We start from the raw sequence: 12,812 nt of genomic DNA, 5'->3' as shown, positions 1-12,812 counted from the left end.
ATGCAGAGGACTTTTGAGTCATGTAGGGACTTAAATCTGTAGATCTACCCTTCCCAAGCCTATTCCTCACGTAAAGTTGCGAACTTTACGTGTAGAGAAAGAGATCTAAGCAAAATACACCATAAACTAGGGTTTAAGGCCAAGGGGCTTCAATCATTGACTCAAGGGCTGATACTTTATGCTTCTCTAGTCTATAACACACTTGGATCTGAAGTAGCAACTCCAGATCCGGCTTCTAACTCGAATGGGTGACAAACCATGGCTTAAAAGCCCCAAATCTCACAACCATGGAAGATCTAAAAGAGAGACGACTTATTACCTTCAATATCTCAGAAGGACTCCACAAACTCCATATCTGAAGCCAATCCTTGAAGCTTCACTGATTCCCCTATTTCTTCTTCCTTCAACTCACCCAAAAATGGCTTGGAAGCTTGAATACACAACAATGGAGGCTTAGGGTTCGCTTTCTGAATGAGGGAGGCTCTAAGGAACCCTAATGGAGAGAATAAGGAGCTTAAATAGCGCCCAAAGTCCCGGATTTAGGGTTTTCCTTGCACAGACCAGACTCGCCGAGTCCACTTGGCCGACTCGCCGAGTTGGTCACTTACACCTCGACCCGGATCCCGCTCGGACTCGCCGAGTCGCCCCTAAAAACTAGGGTTTTCTTTCCATTCTTGGCCTTCAAAACTTTGGGTGTTACAAACGCCCTCGTCAGAATGTTTTTTTATGTCTCCGGTACTAACAAAATAAGAATAATAAATATACCGTCTCAACAATTTATGTGAGCTTTAAAGTTAAATATAAGCATGTTGTGAAAGATGAAAATAGGCTTCCGTATTATTTTTTTCAAAAAGAATCGGTACCATATATGGGCAGGTAAGAATGCATGGTATAATAGAAGTGTGCACTCAACTAGAGTCAGCATTTGACCCTGAAATACCAAAAACGCCCCTCAGAACCTTCTGAAAAAAAAATCAGGTATACTCAAGGACCAAAATGTAATCTACTCTAAACTTAAGTAAAAAAAAAAGAAAAATATAAATTTTGTTGTTATGCTATATGTTTTTTAGTTTTGGTTCAAAGGCAAAATGGTGATTAAAAAAAAAAACTAATAGCTAGGCTGTTAACTTAGGCAGTCATAAAAGTTTTATGAAACAATGAAACAAGATCCAAAAACTACAACCTAATTCTTTTAGGGACCAAAACCAAAAAAATCAACTAAACACAGGGACCAAATATGTAAATCACTAAAAATAAATGAAAAAACTTTTGTTTATACTGATCCCCTCCCCCCGCCCTAGTTAAGGGGTAATGGTGGTAGATTGAGCTTCATCACTTTTGCCCATAATTTTGTAACATCGTAAAAATTAAAACAATTTTTCACATTTTCAAACATATTTTTACAACTCATTCATTCATAAAATGTCATAGTATCATGTCTTTGTTTCACTAAAATATCTCCCAAGATCAAAATACATAAATTCCCGTGTGTGTGTACGAATCAAGCCGGCGCCTTCTCGCTGTCATCACTGGTACCCGAAACACATAACACGTAACACTGTAAGCAAAAGCTTAGTGAGTTCCCCAAAATACCACTCTAACACATAATAGCCACTCGAGGCTGAAACTCTGTCGACCCTCTGGTCAATGTGTCTCAGTGGGGCCCTCCAGCACCAACTCTCTGTGGGCCCTCTGGCCCTAACTCTAGGGACCCGAAAGTCCCAACTCTGTAACTCTGAATCATGCATATCACATATCACAATAAATCACAACACATAAATAACATGCAAATACGCTAGCATATAACTCTATAGTACTCTGTCACATAACTCTGTTACCACACTAGGTAAAGTATAGTGAGAAGACTCACCTTAGGCGTCTTGGTAAATCTTTGACTCGATGGAAAGATATTGCCTAGCATCCGCCTATTCACATAAATAAATACTCTTATAAATACAACTCTCGAGACTACACTCAACCTGCCATTGGCACCCTCAGAAGGGTAAAAGACTATTTTACCCCCCCCCCCTTCTTGTCACAAGGACTCCATTGATGACCAAACCCTAAAAGTCAACAAAAGTCAATGGTCACACTTTGACCCTACTCGCCGAGTGCACCCTGGTGACTCGGCGAGTTCACATATGTCCTCTAACTATTTGCCCCACTTGACACACCGAGTCCCTCCCTATGCTCGACGAGTCATACTAGACATGAATCGCGGGGCCACCCCGACTCAACTCGCCGAGTCTCAAGAACAACTCGGCGAGTACCGCCTTGAACTCCAGTCCTCTAACCCCGTCCTGAATCACTGAGTCATCCCCTAACTCGGCAAATCTACTCACTGAGTAATTTACATGAAACCCTAACCCTACTCGCCGAGTCTCAAGAACAACTCGGCGAGTTCATGCCATGCACAAACTCTTCTGACCTCCTGAGGTCAGATCTGTTTCCCCAAACCATAGATCTTGCCTCCCCAAGCATGAATGTCACGTAAAGTTCGAAACTTGATGCTTGTATAACCACAACAAGGCATCAAAAGGAGATTTAGTCCCAAAAATCGCAACCTAAGGCCAATAACCCCAAACTGGTCCATAAAGCTCCAAGGGTCAAGGTCTCCGGACCTCTTTCAGTCCAGATCCAAGGCACAAACTCGAAGAGGGACCATTTGCTCCACATAATCACTCTCCAAAGGGGTTAGAAAACCCTAAATCTAATGATCAACACCAAAACTAAAGGAGGTTCGAACTATTACCTCAAAATGAAGTCTCTGAACTCTGGAACTGCTTGAATCACACCCTCTCTTTGCTCTTGTCACCTTCTTCTTGCTCAATTAAGGGTTCAAGGATCAAAAAGTGACTTTTTCTCCCTCACAACGATTTGGCTCACTTAGGCTTCTCTCAAGGGACTGGTAGCCGCAATGGGAGGCTATAAGTGCCCTTAAATAGGCTCCAAACTCGGGGAATTAGGGTTTCATTAAACAGCGTGGACTCATCGAGTCCGGACGTGAACCCGGATGAACATCCGCGACCCTACTCGGCGAGTCTTGGCTCCAACTCGCTGAGTTCCTCCTCAAACTCCAAAATAATTAAATAAAATAATATACCTGGGAAATCAGGATGTTACAAATTTGCTCTTTGCTTTATAGTAAGGAATGTTCTTTACTACCACTGGATCATTTCTTGCACGTTCAGGATCCATTGATATAATCCTTGTTGTATTTCAAATTCAATAACAAAATTGTAATTAATTACTTTCTCATTGAAGTTAATAAATTATAAACTTATCTCACTTCCTGCCACTACTACAAAATGTGTCTAATGCGACCTTTTTGATGCAACCTTTTCGATAGAGTTGCATTTGTTTATAAAAAAGATCTAGTTTAACAAAAAGGTTGCACTAAAAGATTTAATGCAACTTTGTTTAAAAAAGTTGTAAATTTTATTAAAGATTGGAACTTTGTTTTTAAAAAGTTGCAAATTTTATTGAAAATTACAACCTTTTTTTAAAAAGTTACAAATATTATTGTAAATTGCAAAATTTTAAAAATGTTACAAGTCTATTAAAAATTACAACTTTTAATTACAATCTTAAAGAGAAGTATAAAAATTAGATACTATTACACATAATAAATTACATGACTAATAGATTTTATTTTTTGAATCATATATATTTAGATAATAATTAAACCAAAACAATGAGTTTAATATTATTATAGAATTATTAGATAACTAAAATTTCTAACTAATATCAAATTTTACCTTCATCAAACATAGCTTCATGTAATTATCTACTAGATAGTTTTAATTTAGTTTCCCTCTAAATAAATATAAATTATTTAACTTTCCCTCTAGTCAATAAAATAATAAGATTTTTACTTTCCCCCAATTCCCACACAAAGTTTGATTTCACGGTGAATCCTTCTGGTTGGCCCTCTCTACTCTACTCGTTGCCTATTTGTACTGTCTCGTAGCATCTCATCTTAGACTCTCCGTCAATCGACTATTATGATCTCGCTCTCTTCAATATCTCCTTGTCGAATAAGGTATTTCTTTCTTCTAATTTCACATATCATCTCACACTTCTTGTAAACTAAAAACCTGCCATTATTAGGGCTCAAATACCAAACTGAAGAACAATCCAACTTTTTTCTCTATGAATCTCGCTAACTCTTGTTGATCTTCCGTAGTTTCCAAGAGGTGGGTTTCCCTTCTTGAATCGCCAGTTTCATAAATTTGTATGTGCTCAAGGATGTCTGCGCGAACTAGGTATTGACCTTGAATCTTTCCCTCTCTAGTTTCAGATGAAGGATTAAGTAGAACATACATGATTATAAGGCATGTAACTTGATTTTGGTTGCAATTCCATATATTCATTATGTTGATTTACAGTTTGACAAAAGCCATTTTTTTCAGATACCAGCTAGTACGTTAGCCTACCAAATTCAACACTCATTAGACTACATTTTGGTTCCTATTTTGTTAACTTGTTTGTACTCTAGTCACTAAATGAAGGTATCTCATATTAGGGAGTGTACATTTGTACCTTTAGTTACAATTTGTCGTTGAAATCATATGTGCTCAGATTTCTTTACTTGCATTTCCTTTTAAACTCCCATACCTTATGTTATTCGTCTCTCTGGTTACTATTCTGGCATTATCCTTAGTCGTTAGAACCATCAACACCAGAAATTTTCAAACATAGTGTGTGGTAGTTGATGCCCAAAGCAGAAGAACCATGAATATTGCACATGCTAAGGAGACTTGATAGGTAGGCAGGTAAAAGTTCCATGAATTGATGACACTTATGTATTTATAGCAATATAGGATTTAGAAATATAGGATTATAATTGATCCAGTTTAGGTTAAAAATAAGGGGATATAATCATATTAGTGAAACTTGTGTTGTGACGGAGAGATGGTATGATTATGATATTGGTGAAATTTAAGCTATCTGATTCAATGAAGGATTAAAAAATAATGATGGATACTGAATGCTTGACAAAACCAACCTTTCTAACATTTTTCAACATGCTATCTTTTTTCTTTCCATTCTATCAAATTTAAACACAGTTTTGCCTTTTTAATTTATTCTAAAAAAACTACAAAAGGGTACTGATTTGGTGTGAAATTAATCCATTATTTTTTTTAATTTATTTCGCTAGAACTACGAACTTATATTTGATTTGCACTGAACTGATTTTTTTAACCTTTTGATATTGTTGTGCATCACGTTATTGAGATTTAATGTTTTTAATTATTACTATTTATTTCCACTTTATGAAATTTATAAATGAAATTCTAGGTCTATAGTCCCAACTAACAGTCATTTTGTTTTTTTTTGAACTGTAGAAAACTAATAGTCATTTGTTGTTTAACAATATTTTCAAGCATAAGGGTAAAAATGTCATTTAATCATATTCAAATATCCCGTTTGGTAAAACAAAGAAACAATGTCTGTGTATATATCACTTTATTCATTCAGATATCTTAAGTAGCTTTATTCTTCCATGTCATTTTATTCTCCTTTTATTTTACTAATTACTAACTTTTTTAAGGGAAATTTTGATGTGCCTGATGATGCTAAAACTTGGGTTCTAAGGACAATTGGAAATTCGTATAAGTTATACAAATGTAGGTTCAAGAAAAAACACTTCCACCAATTTAAAGACGTTAAAATTTAGTTTTTTAGATGTTAAAATGCAGTTTTTTTTACATTGAAAAAGTCTTTTGATAGAAAATTTTTGGACATCTAGTGGCAGTATTTTACATAACAAAATTCTGTTTTTCCTACATTGAAATGCAATTTTTTTAAGATATAAACAACTTTTTAGTGGTATATTTTTTAGTAATATTATCCTATTCATTGTTTAATAATCTTGTAGGAACAAATGAAGAACTAAAAACCTATGGAAGATGGAAGTGATGTCATAGATTCTTGTATGATTGTGATGAACAAAGAGAATGATGGATATCGTCGACTTTGTGGTAGAGACGTTACTAATAGATTGAAAAAAAAGTGGGTGACGGTGATGCATTATACATGATTTCGATATGAAATCATTCAAAGGAAATTAAGTTGAAAGAAATGCGAAAAGATATTCAAGAGGACCATGAAAAAAAACAAGTCTAATTAGAAGCTATGCAAATAGATATTAAAAACCAACAAGAAAGCATTGAAGCCATGATGCGAAAGTTTATGGAAGAACCTCGAGAAGGTCGATAATTGCTAATATGATTTGTCGTCTATGTTTAGTACACGTCTAGGATGTTTTTAATACTTTTTTTTTATGATATAGTTGACAACTTTATGTTGACTTTGATTTATGGTTGTTATTTTGAATTTAGACATGTCAAAGGAGACCATAAAATTATATAAGATATTTATACTATTATTATTTTGGTGTAATTTTAGTAGTAGTTAATATTTGTAGCAATTTAGTAAATATATGTAGCATCTACATGACTAGAAAAAAAGATGATGCATTGGTGTTAGAAAAGTCACAAAAATAAAGTTGCATTTCACTATAAACAAGGTTGCATTTTCTGCAATTAAAGACGTAACAAAGGTTGCATATAAAGTATAGGAAGGTTGCAATTATTTACTAGAAACATAATAAATGTTGCAGTTGATTATAAAAAAAGTTGCATCTAAGTGTAAAAGAGTTACCTCGAAGTGTAAAAAAAGTTGCATATGAGTATAAAAAAGTTGCTTTAACATATCAAAGGTTGCATTAAAAAAAGTTGCAACTAAAAAAGATTTTCAACTATTTCAGAAAGGGTTGCATTTTCAAAGAAAAAAGTTGCTTTAGATCTAATGCAACTTTACCTAATGCAACATTTGGTAAAAGGTCGCTTTAGACATTATGTAACTTTTTAAAGGCCTAATGCAACCTTTTAGCGGGGTTGCATTAGCTTCATTTTGTTGTAGTGTGCTCATCCAAGTTTTCTCATTGCTATAGCATCACGAAGTTGATCATATCGCATATTTTTCAAAATAAGAAACACTAATATCAACAAAAGAAGCTATTTAATTTCGTAATAAAGTTGAATTAAAAAATAAGTAAATAAATAAATAAGAAATAGAAGAACCTCGTATTACCACCATATTTTATGTTTGACCTCATCACTATATTTAAATCCTCCCATAATTTGAGGCATTGTGTTTAACCAAAACGCAACAATGCTTGGATCTTTCATGCTATCAATAATATGCTGAAACACAAAAGTAGATGTTTTGAAGTGAGATAATTGTTACAAGAGGAAAAGGGGTAGAATCGTAATTGGCATTTACCTCATAAGGGTTTTTGTTTTTTTTTCATTATGTTGTAAGCTTTGCATGGAGGCTCGATAATTTGCAAAGTAAATAAAACTAAAGGGGTGTTTCTTTTTTCCTTCATTAAACTCTATAGTGAATGACTCTATGGATAAAGTGTTCTATACATAAAGATTGTAGATAAAGATGGAAAATAAAATGCAATGGATTATGAGAAATCACAAAAAATAAGAACCAAACCTAGGAACCAACATTGAAACAAAACCCTACTTTCTTTACTTCAAAAAAAAAAAAAATCAACATACCTGCACATACTCAAAACCGTAGAAAGAATTTCACAAAAAAATGTTATTTCATAAAAAAAGGAGCCTGAAAAAAAAAGATGGTGGTAAAGCGAAGATGGCATATCAAAATCAACAAAAAAAAAACGAAAATATAAACATAAATGATGGACTTGATAAATGATTTCTTTCATATTATCCCTAAAATAAAAAAGAAGCCATCAATGAATCTTAACATTGTCGGTGATAGGGACAATAATTTAGATTAAGGAAAAAAAAAGATCTGATATTAGAGATGAAGTGGAGGGAGATGATTAGCTTCGTTGTAGATTTAATGGTTATAGTTTCAATATATTAAATATTGTGGGGGGTTTTATGTGGTTCATTTTGAAAGAACATAAATAAGTTGCTATTTTTTGAAATAAACAGTTATATTTTGCAATATAGCCATAAAATAACAATGTATTTTGAAAGTACATTGTTAAATGTTGGATTATACTTGTGTAGACCCATTTTCATGCATGGTTGGCTATATATAGTTGTTTTCCATGTCACAAGTAAACAATGTTTGAATGTACTTATATGTGACAAACAAGGTCATTAAACTAATAAAACAAAAAATGTTGTCTATAAAGAGGTCCTTTAACGCTATATATATATATATATATATATATATATATATATATATATATATATATATTTACCTATTTTAGTGTAATTTCTACACATTTCAATAATACCAATAACCCTACTTTTTTTATAATTATTTTGTAATATCTATATAAATTTGCATTTTATTTATGTGTTCCCTGCGTTTAACACGGGTCATAATCTAGTATATATATATAAAACGTGATTCTCATAAGAAAATACATGAGTTAGGTTAAATTGATGCAAACAAAAGTAGTTTATTTTATTGATTAATAGAAAATTACACCAAAGGCCCCCTTAGTTTAGGATCATCTGCATGCTTATTTTGTATCTTTATTATTCACTCAAAAGGTCATTATAGTTTAGTTTTGCTTTGAATTTGATCTCCCTAATTGATGTAAATGATTGATTTGTCCTTACCAAATTTACTTTACCCTTTTAATATTATTATTTAATTCAAAAAGATTAATTAAATATCTTAAGAGGGTATTAGTTAAATAGATGGGCCCTTTTAAATGAAAAGCCCAAACCACCCTAATCCTCTTTTCCCTCCTTGTGTTTAATGAACGAAAACCACCTTGCCCACAACCACCACAACTAAACTACATAAACGTTTTCTAGGAGTCAAACACTTGTATAAACAAATACACACACACACACCATCTCAAATTTGAAACCCAATTATGTGAGAAACATATTCCCCACCCACATCATCCACCTAGAAATACGAATCATAAACCACCACTAATCTGATTGCGTAAGGTTGGTTAGTGAGTGATGGAAGCACTGAGCTATTACTCAAAACTATGGAGTTAATATAACAGGTGCATGGTAGAATACAAACTGTGCAGAGCAGACATAAGAGTTATGCTAACCAACGTTGTTCCAACCTCGAGTTTGATGTTGGAGATTTAAATCTTCTAAATGTATCACCATGTTAGGGTGTTATCCGGTTTCAAGAATGGGGCAAGTTGGTACCATATACATCAGTCCTTTCAGGGTTATTTACTTGGTGGGCAAGGTCGCTTAACGATTGGATCTAACTGCAAAGCTTAGTCAGATCCACAATACCATTCATGTCACTTAGCCGCATAAGTGTTTAGGTGATGATTCTGTAGTGGTTCTGCTGGATGACTTTTATGTTGAACAACACCTGAATTACATGGAGAGACCGCTTGCTATTTTAGATAGGAATCGAAGGTTGTGGGTTTGGTAAAGGTGCAATGGAAGCACCTGAATGCTTCCGAATGGACTTGGGAACCCAAGGAGGAAATGAGAGATCATTACCCTGAGTTGTGTGCAGCAACATATTTTGAGGACAAAAATCTAATTCAAGTGGTGGAGAGTTGTAACATCCGGTTTCCAAGATGTGCCCTGAAGCTGATCAAATAAGTCGTTGATAATAGTTCTTCACTGTTAGCTTATTCAGTTCCCTATAGTCAATACACATCCGATGGGACCTATATTTCCTCTTCAGAAACAAAATGGGATTTACCCATGGGGAACTACTCGATCTGATGAACCCTTTTTCCACCAGCTCCTGAAGCTGCATGGATAACTCTTGCATCTCAGGAGGAGCAAGACGATAAGGTGACTTTGCTATCGGAGCCATACCCATAACTAGGTCAATCCAAAACACCACCTGCCTCTCAGGAGGCACTCCCGGAAAAATCCTTAGGAAAACACATTAGAAAAATCTTTCCCAATAGCATAACAGGCCCCGCCCAACTCATATAATGGGCCCCGCCTTACATGCATCACGGGCTCCGCCCAACATACATAATGGGCCCAGCCCACAAACATAAAGAGCCCCACCCAACATGCATGCAGGAGTCACAATGACAGTCTAGCATCCTAAAGATTATAGTGAGAAGACTCACCTCACACTCGAAGTCGAACAGACTATAGCTCGTACAGCCGGAAGGCTGGCGCTGCACACCACTTAAAGAACCATATATGGACAAACCCTTGGTCTACTATCCAAATTACCAATTAACCATAAGTCAACTAGGTAAAAGTCAACAGTCAAAGTCAACTCAGAAGGTCACCATGTCGTGGCAGCTAAACAAAAAAAACGGTCGCCCAACCTCATTCACCACGTCGTGGTGAGCACTTTGCAATGTCGTGGCTTCTGTTGCTGGACAACATAGTGTATTAAGTCCTTAGTCCATTAGGCCATTTTCTCTAACCTTCCAGAATCTTCTTGGGACCCTAAACGCTTAAAAAAATACAAACTTTATGGACATGCATGACCCATGCATGCCCTTTACTCATACTAGGTCAAATGGTAAGAAAATGACCTAAATCTCATGCATGTCTCTCAAAACACTCTAAGCTTCTCGGTCAAGGAGGTATAATGATTAAGGGACCTTGGTGAGTGATAAAGTTGCTAACTTTATCATACACAATCACCTAAACTTCAACCATTAACAAAAATATGCTAAATAACCTAGATCTATAAAGAAGGAACCAAAAAGATCAAGTTATGAAGACTTACAATGGTCCAGGAGATGATCACAAAGATAGAGATAAGATGGTTGTTAGACCTTTGCACTAGAAATCTTCTTTTTCTTCTTCTTCTTCTTCTTCTTCTTCTTCTTTTTCCTTTTCTTTTATAAAGGTCACCAAATCACCCAAAATGAGCTGAAGAGCTTGAAAGGAGGCTATGGTTTAGATCTAATCACAAATAAGAGTGATGGAGGTTGAGGGTGGCCAAACCCGGGGCATCATGTCCTTTAAATAGGACCTTAAGCCCAAAAATTTAGGTTTTTGCACCATAGAGTCAACACGTTGTGGCTAGTACACGACCATGTCGTGGTGGCTTGAATGATGTGTTAACCCAAATTGATTACCACATCTTGATGATCTTCTCACCACGTCGCAACCACCAAAAATCCACAAGATTAAGCATCAACATTCATACATGGAAACTAGATGTTATAGAATGAGAGAGAGAGAGAGAGAGAAGCAGATTCAAGAGAAGGAAAAATGGGGTGGGACACAAGAACAAGATGAAGATCTGGTGGTGGTCGGTGGTATAAAAATGTCACCACTCCTTCATTAAGAATGAGATGTAGATCCGGCAGTTCCTAACCCCACCACTCCTTCATGAAGGCATTGTTGGAAGTGGCAACAAGGATAGGAGATGTTGTCGTTGCAGTTCTAGATGGTGGTGCATGCAAATTAGGGGACGACGCTATTGGGTTGAGGAAAGAGCTGGTTTTAGATGTTGATCAGTGGTGTGCGGTCGTCTCCTACAGTCTCCAACAATTTGGAGATTTCCGACAACGTTGGATGGTGGTCTAGATTTTGGGTTCTTGAATGGCTTTAAAGAAACAAAAGGACGGATATAGCAAGTTTAGGAATGGTTAAGGAAAGGATGGACCCTAATTATTTTCTAATTTATTTTTGAAAATAATATGAAATATATTAAAAATAATTAAAATATGCAACAAAAATAAATAGTAGGGACTATTCGAGTTAAAAGATAAAATTATGGATCAAGCGCAGATAACCTCAACTGCCAGGGGATCAAAGATGCAACAAAAATATACCATAAGGACTGTCCTCGTTAAAAAACAAGGTTATGATCAAACACACAAATTAGCACAAACAACATGGACCATTTTTCTATCTATGATGTATTTTTCATGTTTTCAATGGATGTCATCTTCTTCTAGGGTTCATGCATTTACTAGTGAACCAACCCGTGTGTGTGTGTATATATATATATATATATATATATATATATATATATATATATATATGTATGTATGAATGTATGTATATATATAATTCAAATCTTATAAAAATGAAATTTTTGGTATAATTTGGAGATTTTCGACAACGTTGGATGATGGTCTAGATTTTGAGTTCTTGAATGGCTTTAAAGAAACAAAAGGACGGATATAGCAGGTTTAGGAATGGTTAAGGAAAGGGTGGACCCTAATTATTTTCTAATTTATTTTTGAAAATAATATGAAATATATTAAAAATAATTAAAATATGCAACAAAAATAAATAGTAGGGACTATTCGAGTTAAAAGATAAAATTATGGATCAAGCACAGATAACCTCAACTACCAGGGGACCAAAGATGCAACAAAAATATACCATAAGGACTTTCCTAGATAAAAAACAAGGTTATGATCAAACACACAAATTAGCACAAACAACATGGACCATTTGCCTATCTATGACATATTTTTCATGTTTTCAATAGATGTCATCTTCTTCTAGGGTTCATGCATTTACTAGTGAACCAACCCGTATATATATATATATATATATATATATATATATATATATATATATATATATATATATATATATATATATATATATATATATATATATATATATATGTATAATTCAAATCTTATAAAAAAGAAATTTTTGGTATGAAGGTAAAATTTTTTTTTTCTGCATATATTTTTAGTGAAAAAACAAATGAATCACTAGATGACTCGAAATTCGTATGACTAAGAAAAAAGCATTTCCCGAAAAAACATCTCGATGATTTATTTTTTCGACGATTGTGTTGTTATTCACTAAAATTGCCCTGAAAGTAATTTTTTTTTTTACTTAAAAATAAATCATGAAGGTGCT

The sequence above is a fragment of the Lactuca serriola genome, chromosome 3, assembly GCF_051521515.1.
Source record: "Lactuca serriola cultivar US96UC23 chromosome 3, Lser_US96UC23_V15, whole genome shotgun sequence".
Lineage (NCBI taxonomy): Eukaryota > Viridiplantae > Streptophyta > Magnoliopsida > Asterales > Asteraceae > Lactuca > Lactuca serriola.
Note: the sequence above shows the minus strand (reverse complement) of the source record.